Raw genomic sequence first — 21,056 nt, 5'->3', positions numbered from 1 at the left:
GACGGGGAAGGTCCTCGAAGCCCCAACTTTATTACCACGCACTTGGCCAGACTGGAGCCTCCGTCCTGCCTCCAGCCATAAAACGCCAGCTCGGAGACCAACTCACGGACGCCTTCTCCACGAGCCAACTACACCAACCATGGGAGTCCAGCCCCCCACCATTGAGGCCCTCCCATCCTCCATAAACATCAGTGTCACCAACTTCGAGGACCTCCCCCCGCCCCGACTGCCGCGACATAGAACAGTAAGGTAACGGCCAAAGGGTGAGAAAGGCGCTCATAGGGTAAGTAAATCGAGGTACAACAGCTTCCTTCAAAGAGCTGGTGGATGCGATAGACTCACCTGTTATGGTTGCACCGAAGTTAAGTGCAACCGTATTGCAGGTGAGCTGTGAAGTATAAAAGGTGCAGGTCGGTGCTGCCAGATGCGGCAATTAATAGAACACACCCCTCTCGTCCATCTCCGATATGGGGGCGAACACACCTGTACTGTCCCCGTTCAGGCTCTCTACCCCCGTCATACTCTTTTCATTATTAGCTTTTTATATAAAAGGAAATCCCCCCTTTTTTTTTTTATATATATATATATATTCATGTGCCCCTACCCCAGTATATATATATATATATATATATATATAAAAGTAAAGAAAAGAAGCAGCACTCAAGAAAGTATGCGGGTGCAAAAAATCCTCCTTATCAGACCTGTGACCAAGGTCCAAGTTGTAGATACAAAGCAAAAAATGAAGGCAGCACTCCAAATAGTGAAGAAAGTGGAAGGTTTATTCACCCAACCAGCAGCTGGTTGGGTGAATAAACCTTCCACTTTCTTCACTATTTGGAGTGCTGCCTTCATTTTTTGCTTTGTATATATATATATATATATATATATATATATATATTGTATATATATATACTATTAGGAGTGCTGCCTCTTCTTTGAAAAATCTTTATATATATATATATATAGGCAGGGGCGGACTGACAACTCACGGGGCCCCCGGGCAATAGAAGATTATGGGGCCCCTGTGTCCCTGCCCATCCTCAAGCCACACCCACACACAGCCCCACCCACATATCGCGCCACACCGGCTCCAGGCTCATGTGGGCCCTTAGGCGATAAAAAGTCTCGGTGGGCCCCCTTAAACAGTGATAACTCTCTGAGTACAGATAATATAGTAGATGTCCCCTGCAGTCCTATGTAACAACACAGATAACATAGTGATGGCTATCTGAGTACAGAAAATGTAATAGTATTGCCTTCAGTCCTATGTAAAACCACAGATAACACTAGTCCTGATAATGTAGTAGTGTTACCTGCAGTCCTATGTAAAACCACATATAACACTAGTGTAGATCATGTGGTAGTGTTACCTGCAGTCCTATGTAAAACCACAGATAACACTAGTCCTGATAATGTGGTAGTGTTACCTGCAGTCCCATGTAAAACCACAGATAACACTAATGCTGATAATGTGGTAGTGTTACATGCAGTCCTGTGTAAAACCACAGATAACTGTGCTGTTCCTTTCATATTGAATTTCTGCACTGTATTATTTCTTGTTTTACCTATGTTGTTTAAGTCTATTGTTCTCTGCTGCCATCTGCTGGCCGGAATTCGTATGCTGCACGCCTCGTTCGTTGTCTATAAAGTTTTATCTCTGGGCGTGGTTTTAGCAGCCTTGGCCTGGTCACTTCCTCTAGCCTTTTTCAGTGCTGCATCCTTTGTGACTGGAGATACACACCTCGGCTTGTGAAGGCATCAGTTTTTGACCAGCAGTAGCCTCAGCAAAGACATCCACATCACAGCATCTACTGTATTCCATCACTGTATGTCACTGCTCTGGATCAAATAAACCCACGTTTGATTGCATCCTCATGTCCACGTCTGGATCCATCTAACCTGAGCATCTGCCGGTCCGGTCTGCTCCACTGCTTGGATACGAAGGTAGGACAGTCACAAAGTCATTATCATTTACACCTTCATTCGCCTTCATGTGGGGACAGAACAGTCAAAAACTGCCTTAAAGCCTTATACCCCAGTAAATACCCGTCTGAATGTCCAATGCCGGCTACAGGTTCCCTCAGAGCCCAGTGCCACACTCAGGAACCTCCCCTGCAACAGGCCCACTCCCAGCAAATCTGCCCAGCAACAGTGCATGTCCCATAAGCCTAAGGGGAAGCACGGCGTGTCCGCAGTAGATATACTCTCGCCTGGAAGTCCTCCACTACTCGCCAAGCCACTTTCTACATCCTATGTTAACCCTTGCTTGCATGATATAAGAACTGTTCACGCACGCGGGGCCTCCCTCAAACCAAAACCCCGCAATTCACTCAAAACACCTTGGGAAACTCATCGGGGTGCCTCATCTGAGCCGCACTGCAATTTTCAGCCCCCAATTCAAAAGTTCGATTTCTTAAAGAGACAGCGCACCTTAAATCAAAATGTCCGAAAAGGACCTTGTACAGTTCCCCAGTGATGAAACAAAGCAAATGCAACCTGATACTGATCATTATGAAGAGCTGGAGGTAGAAACCACACTTCCAGCAGACCAAGTCATGCGACCAAGGCGCTCTCTCAAACCAACTATAAAGGTCACGGAAAACTATCACACCAGGAAAGATGAGCTATGTGACAAACTGGAAGAGCTATGGGAACGAGTTTCCTCCCTCATATCAGGACTTAAGTCCTCCTCAGGCGATGCCACCAGCTTACAAGTTGCCATCGGGCGGCTGAACGCAGCCCATGAAAGATTCAAGAGACTGTCCACAAGGTATATAACCTTTCTAAAAGACTCTAATATTGAAGAAGCCCCGTCAGAATTGTGCAAGGCAGAATCAATAGACAGACAAAGAGACGCCATGGTGCTGGACGCTAAAGATAAAGTGGAACTCCGCATCTCTCATTTACAAGAAACCAGATCACACAGATCGCATTCATCCAAACATTCCTCGCGGTCCTACAGATCATCATGCTCTCGAAGCTCCGCCCTGAGCGACAGATTACTAGAGGCCCGCATAAATGCAGAGCAATCCAAAGTGAGGCGTTCCTTCACCGAAAAAGAAGTCCTTGCGAGGGCAGAAGCACAGGCGGCGGCCAAGAGGGCTGAAGCGGAGGCAGAAGCCAAGAGGGCAGAAGCAGAGGCTCGGATAAAGATCCTTGAATCAGAAAGGGAAGAGGAAATTGCATTAGCAAAGGTAAGACTACTTGAGCAAGCATTGAGCCAAGGCCTTGATTCAGTCTGCTTACCACCGGAGGAGATAGACGATCCAGTTGATCGCACCAGCGACTATGTACTGAAACAGTTATCTGCACCACCCCCAGTGTGCAGTACTGTCCAAGCCAACAACACCGAAACCTCCAAGTCAGCTCTACCCGCAGTGCCAGTGACACCCACAGCACCCGAGCAATCCAATAACAGTCGCCCAGACGCGCTCTCTCAAGGGCAGTTATTACAGCAAGATGGCTACCAGGTGTTTCCTGGCCTACGTCCACAGCTCAAGCAGCAGTCATCAGAATCGACAGAGGCTAGACCACAGCTCAACCCTGCAGCAACATCATTCTACCCGGAAGCATCTCACCCTTTCACGCCACGCAGCCTATACGCCCCAGGGGCGTCACAAGTTGTCATGGCAACAAGCAGTGAGAAATCAGAAATGTCTGAGTTTGCCAGGTTTATGGTGAGCAGAGAGCTAATTAACACCAGTCTCTCAAAATTTGATGACCATGCGGAGATCTACAGAGCCTGGAAGGCAACCTTCAAAGCCGCCATCGCCAACCTCAACCTAACCGCAGAGCAGGAGCTCGACCTCTTGATCAACTGGCTGGGCCCAGGCTCCACAAATCGCATCAAAAGCCTTAGAACTGTCTATGTGGGACAAGCAGAAGCAGGTCTCGCTGCAGCCTGGCAGAGACTCGAACGCACCTTTGGCAGTGCAGAAGCAATAGAGAAGGCACTATTCAGGAGACTGCAGAACGTCCCCAAGATCAGTCTCAAGGATGTCCATAAGCTTCAGGATCTAAGTGATTTGCTCATGGAACTGGAGCTCGCCAAAAGAGACCCTCGTCTGTCCGGGCTGTGCTACCTGGATACAGCCCATGGGGTGAACCCAATCGTCGTGAAGTTACCATACAGCCTGCAAGAGAAGTGGGCGGCATCAGTCTCAAGGTACAAAAGAGTGCATGACGTCACTTTTCCCCCATTTATTCATTTCTGCAGATTCATCGATGAACAGTCCCAGATGAGGAATGACCCCAGCCTCGACTTCCTGGAGTTCAATACTACAGCCTCAGTGACACCATCATCAAGGTATGAAAGTATTGTACATAAACACAGAGACTTTAAGAGCAGCGTGAATGTTAGAAAGACTAACCTACCATCATCTGCAGTACCCACTGGTAGACAGTACACTACCTCATCAGGAGACAAGGCCTTCAATCGTGAATGTCCCATTCATAAAAAACCACACTCGCTGAACAAATGCAGAGGATTTAGATCCAAAACCATACAGGAGCGCAAGAAAGTCCTCACCGAGCTTGGGGTATGTTTCAAGTGCTGCGCTTCATTGGAGCACATGGCTAAGGACTGTAAATCCATTATCAAATGTGAGGAGTGTCATAGTGATAGACATGCCTCAGCTATGCACCCAACTCCACTCACAAGGGATTCACCTGCTGCCGTCACCACCAGTCCTGCTCCAAGTCATGGCGGGGAGCCCCAGAACCACGCTAACACAGCCACTGCTGTTTCCTGCTCATGCTTGGACGTATGTGGGGAGGGCCAGAGTGAGAAATGTTGTGCCCGCATATGCCTAATCAAGGTCTACCCGGAGGGGCTACCAGAAAAGGCAGTAAAAATGTATGCCATCATTGACGACCAAAGCAACCGTTCCCTAGCAGGACCTAAATTCTTTGAAGCCTTTGGAATAAAGGGACCGTCAGAACCCTACATCTTAAACACCTGCTCGGGTCGCATAGAGACTAGGGGCAGGAGGGCACAAGGATTCATCGCTTGTTCCGTCAGTGGAAATACGGAAATACCTCTACCGACGCTGATCGAATGCGATCAAATACCCAACCATAGGGATGAAATTCCTTCCCCGGAAGCTGCATTTCACCATCCACACCTAAGGCACCTAGCCAACGTTATCCCACCTATGGACAAAAACGCTGAGATTCTACTCCTGCTTGGCAGAGACAATCTAAGGGTACACAAGGTGCGTCAACAGTGTAATGGTCCCGACTATGCACCATACGCCCAGAGACTGGACTTGGGATGGGTAGTTATAGGAAATGTATGCTTGGATCAACCAAAAATCCGCTGATTCAAAACGTACGTGCGTGGAGATGGACGCACAACTTGCATTAAGCCTTGCCCTCATCACTATGAGGTGAAAGAGAAGCCTCCAGACCTCATACAACCACCTGACGACATTCCTCCCTTTGCCGACAACTTGGGAAGATTAGTCTTTCATACCAGCAAGGACGATGATAAAGTAGCTTTGTCAGTAGAGGACAGAGAATTTATCAAGATAATGGACAATGAGTTCCTTAAAGACGAAACCAATCACTGGGTTTCTCCATTACCCTTCCGAGCTACCAGGGTGAGACTCCCGAACAATAGGGAACAAGCTCTGTCTAGATTTAACTCTCTTCAGCGTACCATGAACAGTAAGCCTGAGATGAGAGAACACATCGTTGCCTTTATCGACAAAATATTCCGCAACAACCATGCAGAACCAGCTCCATCCTTAGGGAAGAATGACGAGTGCTGGTACTTGCCTTCATTTGGAGTGTATCGCCCACGGAAACCTAATCAAATTAGGGTCGTTTTCGACTCAAGTGCCAAACATCAAGGTGTATCTCTTAATGATGTCCTTCTCACAGGTCCTAATCTGACGAATAACCTAGTTGGAGTGCTGATGAGGTTCAGAAAAGAGCTCGTTGCCATCACCGCTGACATTGAACAGATGTTCCACTGTTTCGTAGTCAGAGAGGACCACCGGAATTTCCTCAGGTTTCTGTGGTACAAGAATAACGACACCAACGCAGAGATGGCAGAATATCGTATGAGGGTACACGTATTTGGAAACAGCCCTTCACCTGCCGTGGCAACTTACGGCCTTCGGCGCACTGCATTAGAGGGAGAATCCAAGTACGGTAAAGACGCCAGAGACTTTGTAGAAAAGGACTTCTACGTAGACGATGGACTCAAATCACTACCGACTGAAGAAGCGGCTATCGATCTGCTTAAAAGGACTCAAAGTATGTTGTACCAAGCTAAACTTAGACTACACAAAATTGCTTCAAACAGCCTGGCCGTTATGAGGGCCTTTGAATCAGGCGATCATGCACCAGGATTCAAGGACATTAACTTGGGACTGGACAGTCCACCTGTGCAGAGGAGCTTGGGCCTCAGATGGGATCTCTCGGCTGACTCTTTCGGTTTTCAGATAAGTTGTGCAGACAAGCCATTCACAAAACGAGGCGTCCTATCAGTGGTAAACAGCCTATTTGATCCGCTGGGATTTGTAGCGCCCATCACCATACAAGGTAAATCTCTACTGAGACAGTTTTCTGAAACAGTCAAGGATTGGGATACCCCACTTCCCTCCGAGAAAGAGCAAAAATGGGAAGCCTGGAAGCGATCTTTGTGTGCCTTGGATGAGATCCACATCCCGAGATGCTATATTAAAACTTCACTTTCCTCTAGCATAAAGAAAGAACTCCATGTGTTCTCAGACGCCTCCACGGAGGCCATCGCAGCGGTTGCCTATCTGAAAGTGACAGAACCCAACAACCAAAATCACGTTGGATTCGTCTTTGGTAAGGCTAAGTTAGCCCCCAAGCCCGATCATACTATTCCCAGACTGGAACTTTGTGGGACTGTGTTGGCAGTTGAGATTGCGGATTTCATACAACAAGACCTGGGTGTCGACATAGCTGAAGTCCAGTATTACACAGACAGTAAGGTCGTTTTAGGTTACATCCACAATCGGACCAAGCGATTTTATGTGTACGTTAGTAACCGCATAGAGAGAATCAGGAGGTCCTCCAAACCTGAACAATGGCACTATGTACCATCCGAACTTAATCCAGCAGATCACGCCACTAGGCCTATGTCTATAGGTTCCTTTACTAACTCTACTTGGCTTACAGGTCCAGAGTTTCTGCTTGGAGAGGCAGACGAATGTGTACAGGAAGTTTTCAGCATCCAGGATCCGGATAATGATCCAGAAATCCGTGCTGAAGTTAGTGTATTAGTCACTGGGACAAAGCAAACCGCCAGCTTCGGTTGTCAGCGCTTTGAACGTTTCTCCAGCTGGATGAGGCTCGTCAGAACTATTGCAAGGTTAGTGCACATTGCAAGATGTTATCATAATACTCACCAAGATAAAGATTGTCATGGTTGGCATGCCTGTCATAAACCCTTCTCTGCTGAGAACATCTCTCATAGTGAGTACCTCATAATATGTCACGTCCAGCAGGAAAATTTCAACATAGAATGGAAGTGCTTGCACAACAGACAGCAGATTCCTTTAAAAAGTCCTCTTGCCACCTTAAATCCAGTTATCGACAGTTTTGGCTTGCTAAGAGTTGGTGGTCGTTTGAATCAAGCCCACCTGGGAATTGCAGAACAAAATCTTCTCATCATTCCCAGCAAACATCATATCACCGTCTTGCTAATCCGACACTACCACGAAAGGGCCGAACACCAAGGCAGACAAATTACTGAGGGCAAATTACGGTCTGCAGGCCTTTGGATTATAGGTATGAAAAAACGTGTGGCCCAAGTACTGCATGAATGTGTGCACTGTCGAAAAGCAAGAGGAAAACAACTACACCAACAAATGGCCGACTTGCCTGCGGATAGACTATGTACAGAGCCGCCTTTCACCTATGTTGGCCTAGATGTCTTTGGGCCATGGATGGTGTCCGCACGCAGGACCCGCGGCGGTCACGCAAACAGTAAGCGTTGGGCTGTACTATTTACTTGCATGAGCGTGCGAGCAGTTCACATAGAGGTGATAGAATCTATGGACACATCCAGTCTTATCAATGCCTTAAGACGGTTCTTCTCTATCAAAGGACCAGTTAATCAATTGAGGTCTGACCAGGGAAGCAACTTCATCGGAGCTTGTAGAGAACTTAACATCGACACCAAGTCCATTCAAGATCAGTTGGCGGAAAAAGGTTGCACCTGGATTTTCAATCCTCCTCATAGTTCCCACATGGGAGGCTCCTGGGAGAGAATGATCGGCATCTCATGCAACATCTTAAATTCTATGCTGATGGATGTAAATTCGTCAAGACTCACACATGAGACTCTAGTCACCCTTCTCGCTGAAGTTTCAGCCATTATCAACTCAAGACCCCTTGTGCCAGTGTCTATGGATCCTGAAACACCAGCCATACTGACTCCGGCTATTCTACTTACCCAAAAAACTGAGAATACGCTAATACCTAGTGGAGAATTTACTCATGCTAACATCTACCAAAAACACTGGAAGCGTGTACAATATCTAGCAGATTACTTCTGGAACAGGTGGCGAAAGGAGTACCTCAGTATTCTTCAAGGAAGAAGAAAATGGCAACACAACAAACCAAACTTGAAGGAAGGAGACCTTGTATTGATGAAAGAGCTACAAACCGAAAGGATTGACTGGCCTATCGGACTAATTTTAAAGGTTTTCCCTAGCAAGGATGGCAAGGTCCGGAAGGTGTAGTTGAAGATCTTCAGGAAAGGCGAGTTTAAAACGTTCTCAAGACCAATCAACGAACTCATTTTAATATTGCCCATCGAGAACGTCCCTGCAGGGTGAACAGGACTGTATCTAGCTTCGCAGATCTTCTCCATTACAAGTTGGAAAACAGGACTATCTATGTTTGCATTCTAACATGTTTTCTTTTATAGGTTGTTTATATTTTATGGACATTCGTCATAGTGAAATCCCCAAAGTGAATTTCAGACGGGGAGTGTGCTGTTCCTTTCATATTGAATTTCTGCACTGTATTATTTCTTGTTTTACCTATGTTGTTTAAGTCTATTGTTCTCTGCTGCCATCTGCTGGCCGGAATTTGTATGCTGCACGCCTCGTTCGTTGTCTATAAAGTTTTTTCTCTGGGCGTGGTTTTAGCAGCCTTGGGCCTGGTCACTTCCTGTAGCCTTTTTCAGTGCTGCATCCTTTGTGACTGGAGACACACACCTCGGCTTGTGAAGGCATCAGTTTTTGACCAGCAGTTGCCTCAGCAGTAGCCTGAGCAGTTGCCTCAGCAGTTAGCCTCAGGAAAGACATCCACATGACAGCATCTACTGCATTCCTGTATTGCATCACTGTATGTCACTGCTCTGGATCAAATAAACCCACGTTTGATTGCATCCTCGTGTCTACGTCTGGATCCATCTAACCTGAGCATCTGCCGGTCCGGTCTGCTCCACTGCTTGGATACGAAGGTAGGACAGTCACAAAGTCATTATCAGTTACACCTTCAATCGCCTTCATGTGGGGACAGAACAATAACACTAGTGTAGATCATGTGGTAGTGTTACCTGTGTCCTTAGTGTGCCTCACTGTCTCTCTCGCACGGACTCCATGTTGGTGGTGCTGCCTCCTCTTCCATCTTCTTCTCCTACCCCGCACAGAACGTCCTGATGCAGCTGTGTCAAGACATAGGAACACTGTCGGCATGGTGATGGTGACACACACACAGGGACAGACACACATACAAGGAAACACACTGGGACTGTCAAATACACACTGGGACAGATACACACACAGGGAGAGACACACAGCTAGGCCACACCACACTCCAGCCAGGCTCCTTTCCGTACAGGAACACACAGGGTCACTAGTGGGGGGGAGCAGGGTTACTAGTGAGATGACAGGAGGAAGGGGCGATCAGGGTCACTAGTGGGGTGACAGGAGGGGAAGCAGGGTCACTAGTGGGGTGACAGGAAGAGGGGGGGAACAGTGTCACTAGTGGGGTGACAGGAGGAGGGGGGAGCAGGGTCACTAGTGGGGTGACAGGAGGAGGGGGGAGCAGGGTCACTAGTGGGGTGACAGGAGGAGGGGGGAACAGGGTCACTAGTGGGGTGACAGGAGGAGGGGGGAACAGTGTCACTGGTGGGGTGACAGGAGGAGGGGTGAGCAGGGTCACTAGTGGGGTGATAGGAGGAGGGGGAAGCAGGGTCACTAGTGGGGTGACAGGAGGAGAAGCAGGGTCACTAGTGGGGTGATAGAAGGAGGGGAAGCAGGGTCACTAGTGGGGTGATAGAAGGAGGGGAAGCAGGGTCACTAGTGGGTTGACAGGAGGAGGAGGGAGCAGGGTCACTAGTGGGGTGACAGGAGGAGGGGGGAGCAGGGTCACAAGTGGGGTGATAGGAGGAGGGGGAAGCAGGGTCACTAGTGGGGTGACAGGAAGGGAAGCATGGGGGAGCAGGGTCACTAGTGGGGTGATAGAAGGAGGGGAAGCAGGGTCACTAGTGGGGTGATAGAAGGAGGGGAAGCAGGGTCACTAGTGGGGTGATAGAAGGAGGGGAAGCAGGGTCACGAGTGGGTTGACAGGAGGAGGGGGGAGCAGGGTCACTAGTGGGGTGACAGGAGGAGGGGGGAGCAGGGTCACAACTGGGGTGATAGGAGGAGGAGGAAGCAGGGTCACTAGTGGGGTGACAGGAAGGGAATCAGGGGGGAGCAGGGTCACTAGTGGGGTGACAGGAGGAGGGGGGGAGCAGGGTCACTGGTGGGGTGACGAGGAGGGGTGAGCATGGTCACTAGTGGGGTGATAGGAGGAGGGGGAAGCAGGGTCACTAGTGGGGTGATAGAAGGAGGGGAAGCAGGGTCACTAGTGGGGTGATAGAAGGAGGGGAAGCAGGGTCACTAGTGGGGTGATAGAAGGAGGGGAAGCAGGGTCACTAGTGGGTTGACAGGAGGAGGGGGGAACAGTGTCACTAGTGGGGTGACAGGAGGAGGGGGGAGCAGGGTCACTAGTGGGGTGACAGGAGGAGGGGGGAGCAGGGTCACAAGTGGGGTGATAGGAGGAGGGGGAAGCAGGGTCACTAGTGGGGTGACAGGAGGAGGGGAAGCAGGGGGAGCAAGGTCACTAGTGGGATGACAGGAGGGGAAGCAGGGTTACTAGTGGGGTGACAGGAGGAGGGGGGAGCAGGGTCTCTACTCTCCCATCGCCTCATCAAAGAGGCTGAAAAGACGCTTTTTATGGCGCATCACTGCAGTATTTGTTAATCACACCCAGATGTAGCAGAGCTTTGTTTGCAATTTGTGCAGGGTATACAAGATAGTAAGTGGGTTCCCTGCACAATCCAACCCTATGTACAGTATCATACAGGAGACAGCCCTATGGCCTGATGACAGTGACAGTGTGTCCCTCAGTGATTAACCCTTCCAGTGCTGGCAGCCCAGCAACAATTCCTTTATGTCAATGCAGAGAACAGAGCAGTAATTCATGATCATCCAGAATGCTGCTGCCTGCTTACATAAGGGCAGCCTGTACTCAGCACTTTCCTCTTTATCTGCAATCAATGGAAATGGAGGGTAAACAGTGATCTGCAGATAGAGGTAAGTGGTCTAATCACATCCACAAACCCTACTAGTTTGGGGGGTAGTGAGAACACAAATAGGGACTGGGAATGAGAGACATCATACAGCAGGGATCCCATATGGATGGTGGAGACACAGGGGCTGAGAACTGTGCACAGACATAAAGGGCATTGTGTGGGAGGGAAGAAGTCATCCAGAAGACAATCCAGGGGCAAGTCAGGATACATGCAGGAGGACATCTGTGGACACTGGCATACCTCTCAGGAGATGTGATGGGAGGGTGGTGCATTGATCTGTCTATAGCAGGCACTGGGAGCATACTGTCCATACTAGGGATCTCCTGAAAATCCAGGGTCAGCTCCTTATCTGATGATGATAGGATCAGAAGATCATTACTGACTGTCTCCTCAAACACACAGACATAGCCCCACTAGCCAGCAGATACCTATGTGTATCCTACTAGACGGGAGGATTGAAGCAAGCTCCTGTAGTGAAACAAACAGGAGGAGGGGTGCTGGGGAAGAAAATAAAGGAAACGGAAGCCAAGCAAAAGAGTAATAGTAGCATCAGCAGAGGGACTCTCTTGTGGTTAGACCTGCTCTCATATACTCCACGGAACCCCTGACCCCCTGACTTTATACAGACCAGCAGACTCAGAGGGACCCTCCTGACAGCCTGTGCGTGCCTAGGGATCCAGCAGAGAGCAGGGCAGGCACAGCACTTATGAGGAGGCGGGCCCACCATGGTGGAAGGCGGACCCACGACCCAGACAGCACAACGAGCAGGGGAACGGAGGCACTGCGCAGCGCTGCAGCAGCCATATCAAGTGAAGTGGCGAGGTGATCAAGTAATCCTCGCCACTTGCTAAAGTTAAGTGTGTGTGACACTGTCTGTAATCCTAGGGGCCCACCGAGGATTCCTCCTGGCGGGCCCCCTAGTGGCCACGGGCCCTCGGTCCAGGCCCGAAGTGCCCGAATGGTCAGTCCGCCCCTGTATATAGGGCGGGAGTTCTCTGGCAAAATTCCAGGTAACTGACCTGCTCTGCCCCTTCCTTTTATCACATTATCGCCCCCGCCTTTTTTCAACTCCTCCCCCCTCTCCTCGCGCCGCACTGATTTTCAAATTCTTTAACCCTAACCTTGCCACCTGCCCTACTGAAGCCAAAAACCCGTCATGTCGGCCTCCCCTAACTGGTGGCCCAGTACGGCCTCCCTAGATTAGAAATTAAATTACTATAGTATGTTCCTAATGATTTGGATTTTATTTTTAATCTTAGCAGAAAAATATTAGGGGCATTTATCAAACTGTTGCAAAGTAGAATTGGCATAGTTGATTCCACCATTTTTGACAGCTCATTTGCTATGGGCAACTAAGCCGGTGTTCTGCCAAATCTCTATACCTTGCCAAAAGTCTATACCGGAAGTGAAGCGGCCATACCGGAAGTGACGAGATCGCCAAGGAATCAGCTGGAGGAGGGTGTGCGCGGCGCTGCGCAAGCACACATCCACCGTCTTAGCAAAGAATTATTGCAGCACCGCGATAGAAATACTTCGTACACCGCGCGTGCGCCCTTAGGGGTATAGAGATTTTGCAGCGCAAAATGTTTCACCAGATCTCCCTACCCCTGAGTGCGCACGCGCCCACAAATCATCAGTTGCAGTTCATCTTTACCGCAGAGCTGAGTGCTGGATACCGAGCTCACCACATAGTAGAACTGAACTGCAACTGATGATTTGTGGGCGCGTGCGCACTCAGGGGTAGGGAGATCTGATGAAACATTTTGCGCTGCAAAATCTCTATACCCCTAAGTGCGCACGCGCGGTGTACGAAGTACTTCTATCGCGGCGCTGCAATAATTCTTTGCTAAGCCGGTGGATGTGCGCTTGCGCAGCGCCGCGCACACTCTCCTCCAGCTGATTCCTTGGCAATCTCGTCACTTCCGGTGCGGCTGCGTCATTTCAGGTATAGACTTTTGGCAAGGTATAGAGATTTGGCAGAACACCGGTTCTACTTTACACCAGTTTGTTAAATGACCCCCATGTGTTTTGCTCAGTTTTGGAATATGTTGGCCTCTATCCTTAGATTAATGTTCACATAGAAGCATTGGGAACATGTATTTATCTCTGTTGTTGATGAGAGAAGACTGATTACAATGTGCTGTTCAGTTTAGTATTCAGGGTAAGGCTCTATTCACACCCAGGTTCGACGTTCTGTTCAAAGCCACGTCTCAGATTCTGTGAAATATGACAGGAAAAATATAACTGCTTGCAGTGCTCTGACAGCTGGGGGGGCTGAGTGAAGACCCCAACACCAGCCTCTTAGTACCTACGAACAGTAACATCACAATACACTGCAATACAGAAGTACTACAACGTTTTGTACAAGCTATCAAACGATCGCATGGGGAAGTGAAAAAGCCATAAATATTTTTTTTACAGTCTTGTCCCTTTTAACATATAAAAAATAGTACAATGTACAGTGCTCTGCAATTTCTGGCAGCCCCATAGAGAATGACTTGAGTGGCAGGATGCATGCCTGACCTGTCGTTTCATCAGATTGGCGGAACGAGACCCATGTTCTCAGGATTGATGGGGTCCCAGTGGTCGCCCCCCACCCCCCAGCAATCAGTTAGTTATCACCTATCCTGTGGATGGGGATAACTTCTAAACTTGACACAACCCCTTTACCATGATTGAGCATAACGTAACAGACTGATCAGCCATGATCAACTGTGGCATTAGGCCTCATGCACACGACCGTTGTGTGCATCCGTGGCCGTTGTTCCGTTTTCCGTGATTTTCTGCGGACCCATTGACTTTCAATGGGTCCGTTGAAAACTTGGAAAATGCACCGTTGTTCATCTGCGGCCGTCAAAAAAATATGACCTGTCCTATTTTTTTGACGGACAACGGTTCACGGACCTTTTCAAATCAATGGGTCCGTTAAAAAACACGGATGCACACAAGATTGGCATCCGCGTCCGTGATCCGTGGCCGTAGGCTACTTTCACACAGACTGATCGCAGATCCGTCTGCATAAAACCTCCCCTGTATTACTGTCCATTCATTGGTGGCCAGTGCGGCCCCCCTCCCTCCCCCTCCTAATTTAAATCCCCCCCCTATCATTGGTTGCAGCGGAGAGTTCCGATCGGAGTCCCAGTTTAATCGCTGGGGCTCCAATCGGTAACCATGGCAACCAGGACGCTACTGCAGTCCTGGTTGCCATGGTTACTTAGCAATTTTTAGAAGCATTATACTTACCTGCGATGTCTGTGACCGGCCGGGCGCTCCTCCTACTGGTAAGTGACAGGTCTGTGCTATAAGCAATGCGCCGCACAGACCTTTCACTTACCACTTACTTGCATTGTAATTCAGGACGGATCCGTTTGGCTCCGCACGGTCAGGCGGACACCAAAACGACTTTTTTTTCATGTCCGTGGATCCTCCAAAAATCAAGGAAGACCCACGGACGAAAAAACGGTCACAGATCACGGAACAACGGAAATCCGTTTTGCGGACCGCAAAAAAAAATGTCCTTGTGCATGAGGCCTTACTTGATATACAGATGTATATAGCGTTATTTCGGCACCAGCTGCACCAGGATGGTCACTTTAACACAATTTGTTATAAAACTGTAATGAGTTTTTCTTGTGTTAACACGTTAAGCTAATTAATAAACTCATCAGGTTCTAATGTTTTGCCTGTCTAACTAATACTGACGCTATAAAGCTATGTACTGGGGTAAGAGGTAAGACTTAAAAACATTGCCCTGATTAGAAAGAACTGTGCTTTATCACTGTCTATAAGTGACGGTGCCACAAGATGACTCTAACATGGACACATAGAAGTATGTACATGAGAAGCTACATTTCATGGTGTGCCCTATGGTAAGCTGCAGTATATCATTATTTACCTAAGCCCCTGGAGTTCCCCTCTTCTTTCTTGATTGAAGACTTTTCTCTTCTCCTCTTGGCTCCATTTCTTCTGTCAAGGACCTCCTTTTCCTCTTCCTGTTCTTCTCTCTGGCCTTGGTGATCTGTCTTTTGGGAGACGATCCCCTCCTCAGAGCCAGTTCTCTTCTCTCCCTGGCTCTTCTTGCTGGACGATTCCTCATCCTCCAAAAATGCGATTCTCCTCTTCTTTCCTCTCCTCCTGAAGACCTCCTCTTCGCTATCCATTTTCTTGCTTTGCTGAAGGCAGCTCCGCTCCATCCACATCCAACGCCAACTGTCACTCTCTAACTGCCAAGTGCCAAGGTTCTATTTACCCACATACCACTGGTCATGTGACTGGTACCTGACTGATGGCATTCAGATATATGTCTATATAGATACATGTAGGATTTCTTTATATTTTAGCCAGTGATTTTTTTTTTATAAAATGCCACTAGGTCAAGGTTACATTTGGAGTTTCACTAAAGTGGTTTTGCAGTGGGGCAATTGAAGCATCCAGATGTCTCATGAGGTTAAAAATAGATGTAATATAAATCATATCTGCACTTTGCAATTAGAAATGATGCATTTTAGCATTTTTCAAAGTCCCATCTTTATCTATTGTAGTTTTGCTGTGTTTATCCCCATTTTGAAATGCACATGTACCACCTGATAGCGGTATTTACAGGGACTATTAAAAGCAATTCTTGGGCAATTTCCATAACTAGTCCTTTAATAAAAATCCAGCAGCATCTAAAACCCCATGATTAGTGATTGGCAGCTCTTTATTTTCCACCATTTTCACTCTGCATTGTGACGTAGCTTTTTGCACTGAAACATTGTCTGAAGCTGTTTTTTTTTTTTTTTTTTAACTCATTTTATTGAACAAATGAATAAAAAATGTTAAACATTTGGTGTACAATCATGACATTTCAGTTTAACAGGCTATATATCTTGGCTTGACATTTATCAATCATTGCAGAGGATCTATTGTAATACAAATACAAAGAAAAAGGGAAAAAAGCAGACACCCATAGATATAAATATTCGAGTACTTTAGTGTCTAGAAGACAGAGCAACAGAAAGAGATTGCACTGGATATTGCATGTGTGGAGAGGAAAACCATGGTCCCCAGATCTTGTTGAATTTGGAATCGCATCCCCTATGTTTATATACAACGTCCTCATGGGAAATGATGGCGTTTACCAGCGCCTTCCACTGAGTGATACATGGGCATCTATCCCCCATCCATCGTAAAGCAATTGTCTTAAGTGCCAAAAATAATGACTCACGCAAAAATATTCTGATGTAGTGAGAATATATGGATTCATCTAGTATACCAAAAAGGTATACATTTGGATGGGCAGCGAGTGGGAGATTTACCAAGTTAGCGAGAAATTGAGTAATCTCTTCCCAAAATTATCGAATATGATGACAAGCCAATATCAAGTGTCAAAAGTCCGCACCATCCCTGGCACAACGGTGACATCTGCTATGGGGAAGTCAACCTATCTTGTGTAATCGGGATGGCGATAGGTAATTCTGATGTATAATACATAATTAAATAAACCTATTGTTAATTGCGGGAGACACACTTAAAGGTGATTCCAGCAAATCAGATATATCATCATCTGAAAGATCAGGGACCATGGCCTTCCATTTATCCAGAACCGTCGACTGTGTAAGTTGTATTGATCAAAGAACTCCAATAAGAGGATAATTGGAGATAGGTACTAATGTCCCAGGGAATTGTACGTTAAGTGCATGTGTAACCTGTAAGTATCGATAAAACGCAGTACGGCGCAGCTGGCACTGCTTCGGAAAGTAACTAAATGGCCGAACCACATTATATTGATATTCATCCTTAAGGTAGCATACATTATGTGATTTCTAATATTGGGAACCAGGGCTGGGAACATGGGATTATCCCACAGAGGTAGATCTATAATCACATCATTGAAGTCATGTAATTCCTTTGTGGCTGTCCATACCTGTATGGCAGTCCTGTGGATAGGAAGTAATACCCTGGGAAATAGTTGTGGCTTTTCCAAGACTGGCCAGAGGGACTTCAGATTTAGATAAAATGCCAGATGAGCCTCTTAATTTGGCAGCTGCGCATATGGTGTGTGCCAAGCTTTCAAATAGCAAAGCTAACCCCCCAAATAATAAAAGTAAAAATCAGGTAAAGACTTGCCGCCGCTTGATCTTGGGCGACACAGGGTTGAAATAGAGAGCTTAGGTCTAGTAGACCCCCATATAAAAGGTGATAGGAGGGAAAAGCTTTTAGGGATGATGTAGGGAGAGTCCTCCAGTATATACAGTCATGTGAAAAAATTAGGACACCCTTTGAAAGCATGTGGTTTTTTGTAACATTTTTAATAAATGGTTATTTCATCTCCGTTTCAACAATACAGAGAGATTAAAGTAATCCAACTAAACAAAGAAAACTGAAGAAAAGTCTTTTCAAGATCTTCTGTAAATGTCATTCTACAAAAATGCCTATTCTAACTGAGGAAAAAGATAGGACACCCTCACATGTATTCCCTCTTAAATTGGCTCAGATCTCACACAGGTATATCACACCAGGTGCACATAATTAGTAGATCGTTACTCTGCATGTTGAATGAGGCTTGCCCTATTTAAACCTCAGACATTTAGTTTGGTGTGCTCCTGACTGTTGAAGTGAGAGTGAGCACCATGGTGAGAGCAAAAGAGCTGTCAGAGGACTTCAGAAAAAAGATTGTAGCAGCCTATGAGTCTGGGAAGGGATTTAAAAAGATCTCAAAAGATTTTGAAATCAGCCATTCCACTGTCCGGAAGATAGTCTACAAGTGGAGGGCTTTCAAAACAACTGCCAACATGCCCAGGACTGGTCGCCCCAGCAAGTTCACCCCAAGAGCAGACCGCAAGATGCTAAAAGAGGTATCCAAAAACCCTAAAGTGTCATCTCGAGAACTACAGCAGGCTCTGGCTACTGTTGATGTAGAAGTACATGCCTCTACAATCAGAAAGAGACTGTACAAGTTTAACTTGCATGGGAGGTGTGCAAGGAGGAAACCTTTGCTTTCCAAGAGAAACATCGAGGCCAGACTGACATTTGCCAGCGATAAAGTTGACAAAGACCAGGACTTCTGGAATAATGTTCTTTGGACAGATGAGTCCAAAATTGAATTATTTGGACACAACAGCAGAGGACATGTTTGGCGTAAACCAAACACAGCATTCCAAGAAAAGAACCTCATACCAACTGTGAAGCATGGAGGTGGAAGTGTCATGGTTTGGGGCTGCTTTGCTGCAGCAGGACCTGGTCAGCTCACCATCATAGAATCCACGATGAATTCTACTGTGTATCAGAAGGTGCTTGAAGAACATGTGAGACCATCAGTTAGAAAATTAAAGCTGAAGCGGAACTGGACCATGCAACATGACAATGACCCAAAACATACTAGTAAATCAACCAAAGATTGGCTGAAAAAGAAGAAATGGAGAGTCCTGGAATGGCCAAGTCAAAGTCCAGATTTGAATCCCATTGAGATGCTGTGGGGTGACTTGAAAAGGGCTGTACGTGCAAGAAACCCCTCAAACATCTCACAGCTGAAAAAGTTCTGCATTGAGGAGTGGGGTAAAATTTCCTCAGACCGATGTCGAAGACTGGTAGATGGCTACAAGAACCGTCTCACTGCAGTTATTTCAGCCAAAGGAGGTAACACTCGCTATTAGGGGCAAGGGTGTCCTATCTTTTTCCTCAGTTAGAATAGGCATTTTTGTAGAATGACATTTACAGAAGATCTTGAAAAGACTTTTCTTCAGTTTTCTTTGTTTAGTCGGATTACTTTAATCTCTCTGTATTGTTGAAACGGAGATGAAATAACCATTTATTAAAAATGTTACAAAAAACCACATGCTTTCAAAGGGTGTCCTAATTTTTTCACATGACTGTATAAACATTTGGGGAGTACATAATTTTCATCAGTTTTATGCGGCCTGCAACCGATAATGGGAGCAAGCCCCAAATCCGGAACTTATCTTTAAAGTAAGTCAGGATGGGATGCACATTCAGAGAGTGAAAGGTGTTGGAGTCTTTGGTTATGACAATACCTAAATACTTAAAGTGAGAAACTATTGGCAACTCTTGAATACAGTCAGAGCAGTCTGCAGCAAATAATGGTAGAAAAGAGCACTTGGTCCAATAAATACATAACCCAGAGTATCAGCCAAAATCAGGACGTGATAAATTCTAGTAACAGGCTGTGCTGATGACACTGTGTCAGGCTAGGGTGATAAGTTATGTACTCACTGGAAAAACAGCTCTTGACCTTGCTTCAGTCTTAGTTGAGGTAGTCCCAATCTTGAGCTTCTACACAAGTGATAGGACAGAATCCTTATCTGTCTTTAGAATAACGGTGAGGCTGCCTGAAGCTATTAAGTCCTTCACCAAATTACAAAGGTGCCTAGAGCCTATAACAATGGCTTTGTCCTTCCTTTGTCTTGATCCACTAAATATCAGAAATCCACTTGTTGCTCCTGAAGAATAAAGGTAGACTTCCCTCCGCCTGTCTTCCTGGCTTAGATCCTAAGGTGTAGGATGGCTTCTATGGGCCGTGAAGCTCCAGAGAGCTGGAAGGAGAGGGAACCTCTCCTTCCACCTGTAACTCCTCACTCCATCTCCTTAGAGAGAACCCACAATCTCCCCTAACTAAGCCTGAACTGCACTATTTATATTGTGGTGCTACTCCCATCTAGTGGTGGATGTATGTAGTGCACCTGACAGCCTGGTAAATAGGAATATCACAGGATAACACAATACAGCATGATATACAGATGATAACAAAAAGCTTTTGCAGTTACCACACAAGCTAGTGGGACGCTGCACCTTTATGTTCAGCCGCTTTCCTCTGGTGGAGTAGAGAAGTCAGGGGCAATCCATGCCTTGTTCATTTTGATAAGAGTCAAACCGGCAGCATTTTCAGTTGACAGTCGGATGCGCTTATCAGTTATTATGCCCCCAGCAGCACTAAATACCCACTTTGACAAAACGCTGGCAGCAGGGCATGCCAGCACCTCCAAGGTGTAGAGCGCCAGTTCGTGCCACGTGTCCACCTTGGACACTCAATAGTTGTAATGCACAGAGGGATCATTGAGGACACTGACACGGTCTGCTACGTACTCCTTCACCATCTTCCAAAACTTTTCTCTCCTTGTGACAATAGGCCGCGCATCAGGGTGAGGTTGCTGGCGGGGTGTCATGAAACTGTCCCAGGCCTTGGAGAGTGTGGCCTTGCCTCTGTTGGAACTGCTGTGTGTTCCCCTTGTCTTCCCTCCTCGGTTGCCCAATAAACTACGTGTTCTGCTGCCAGAGTTGTCAGCTGAAAATTTTTGTAGCAATTTTTCCACAAGGACCTTCTGGTATTGCACCATTTTGCTAGTCCTCTCCACCACAGGAATGAGAGATGAGAAGTTCTCTTTGTAGCGGGGGGTCGAGAAGGGTGAACAACCAGTAATCGGTGTTGGCCAAAATGCGTATAACGCGAGGATCACGGGAAAGGCAGCCTAACATAAATTCAGCCATGTGT

Source organism: Bufo bufo, chromosome 1, assembly GCF_905171765.1.
Source record: "Bufo bufo chromosome 1, aBufBuf1.1, whole genome shotgun sequence".
In the NCBI taxonomy this organism is placed as follows: Eukaryota; Metazoa; Chordata; class Amphibia; order Anura; family Bufonidae; genus Bufo; species Bufo bufo.
The sequence above is the reverse complement of the archived record's forward strand: the minus strand, read 5'-3'. Positions refer to the sequence as shown.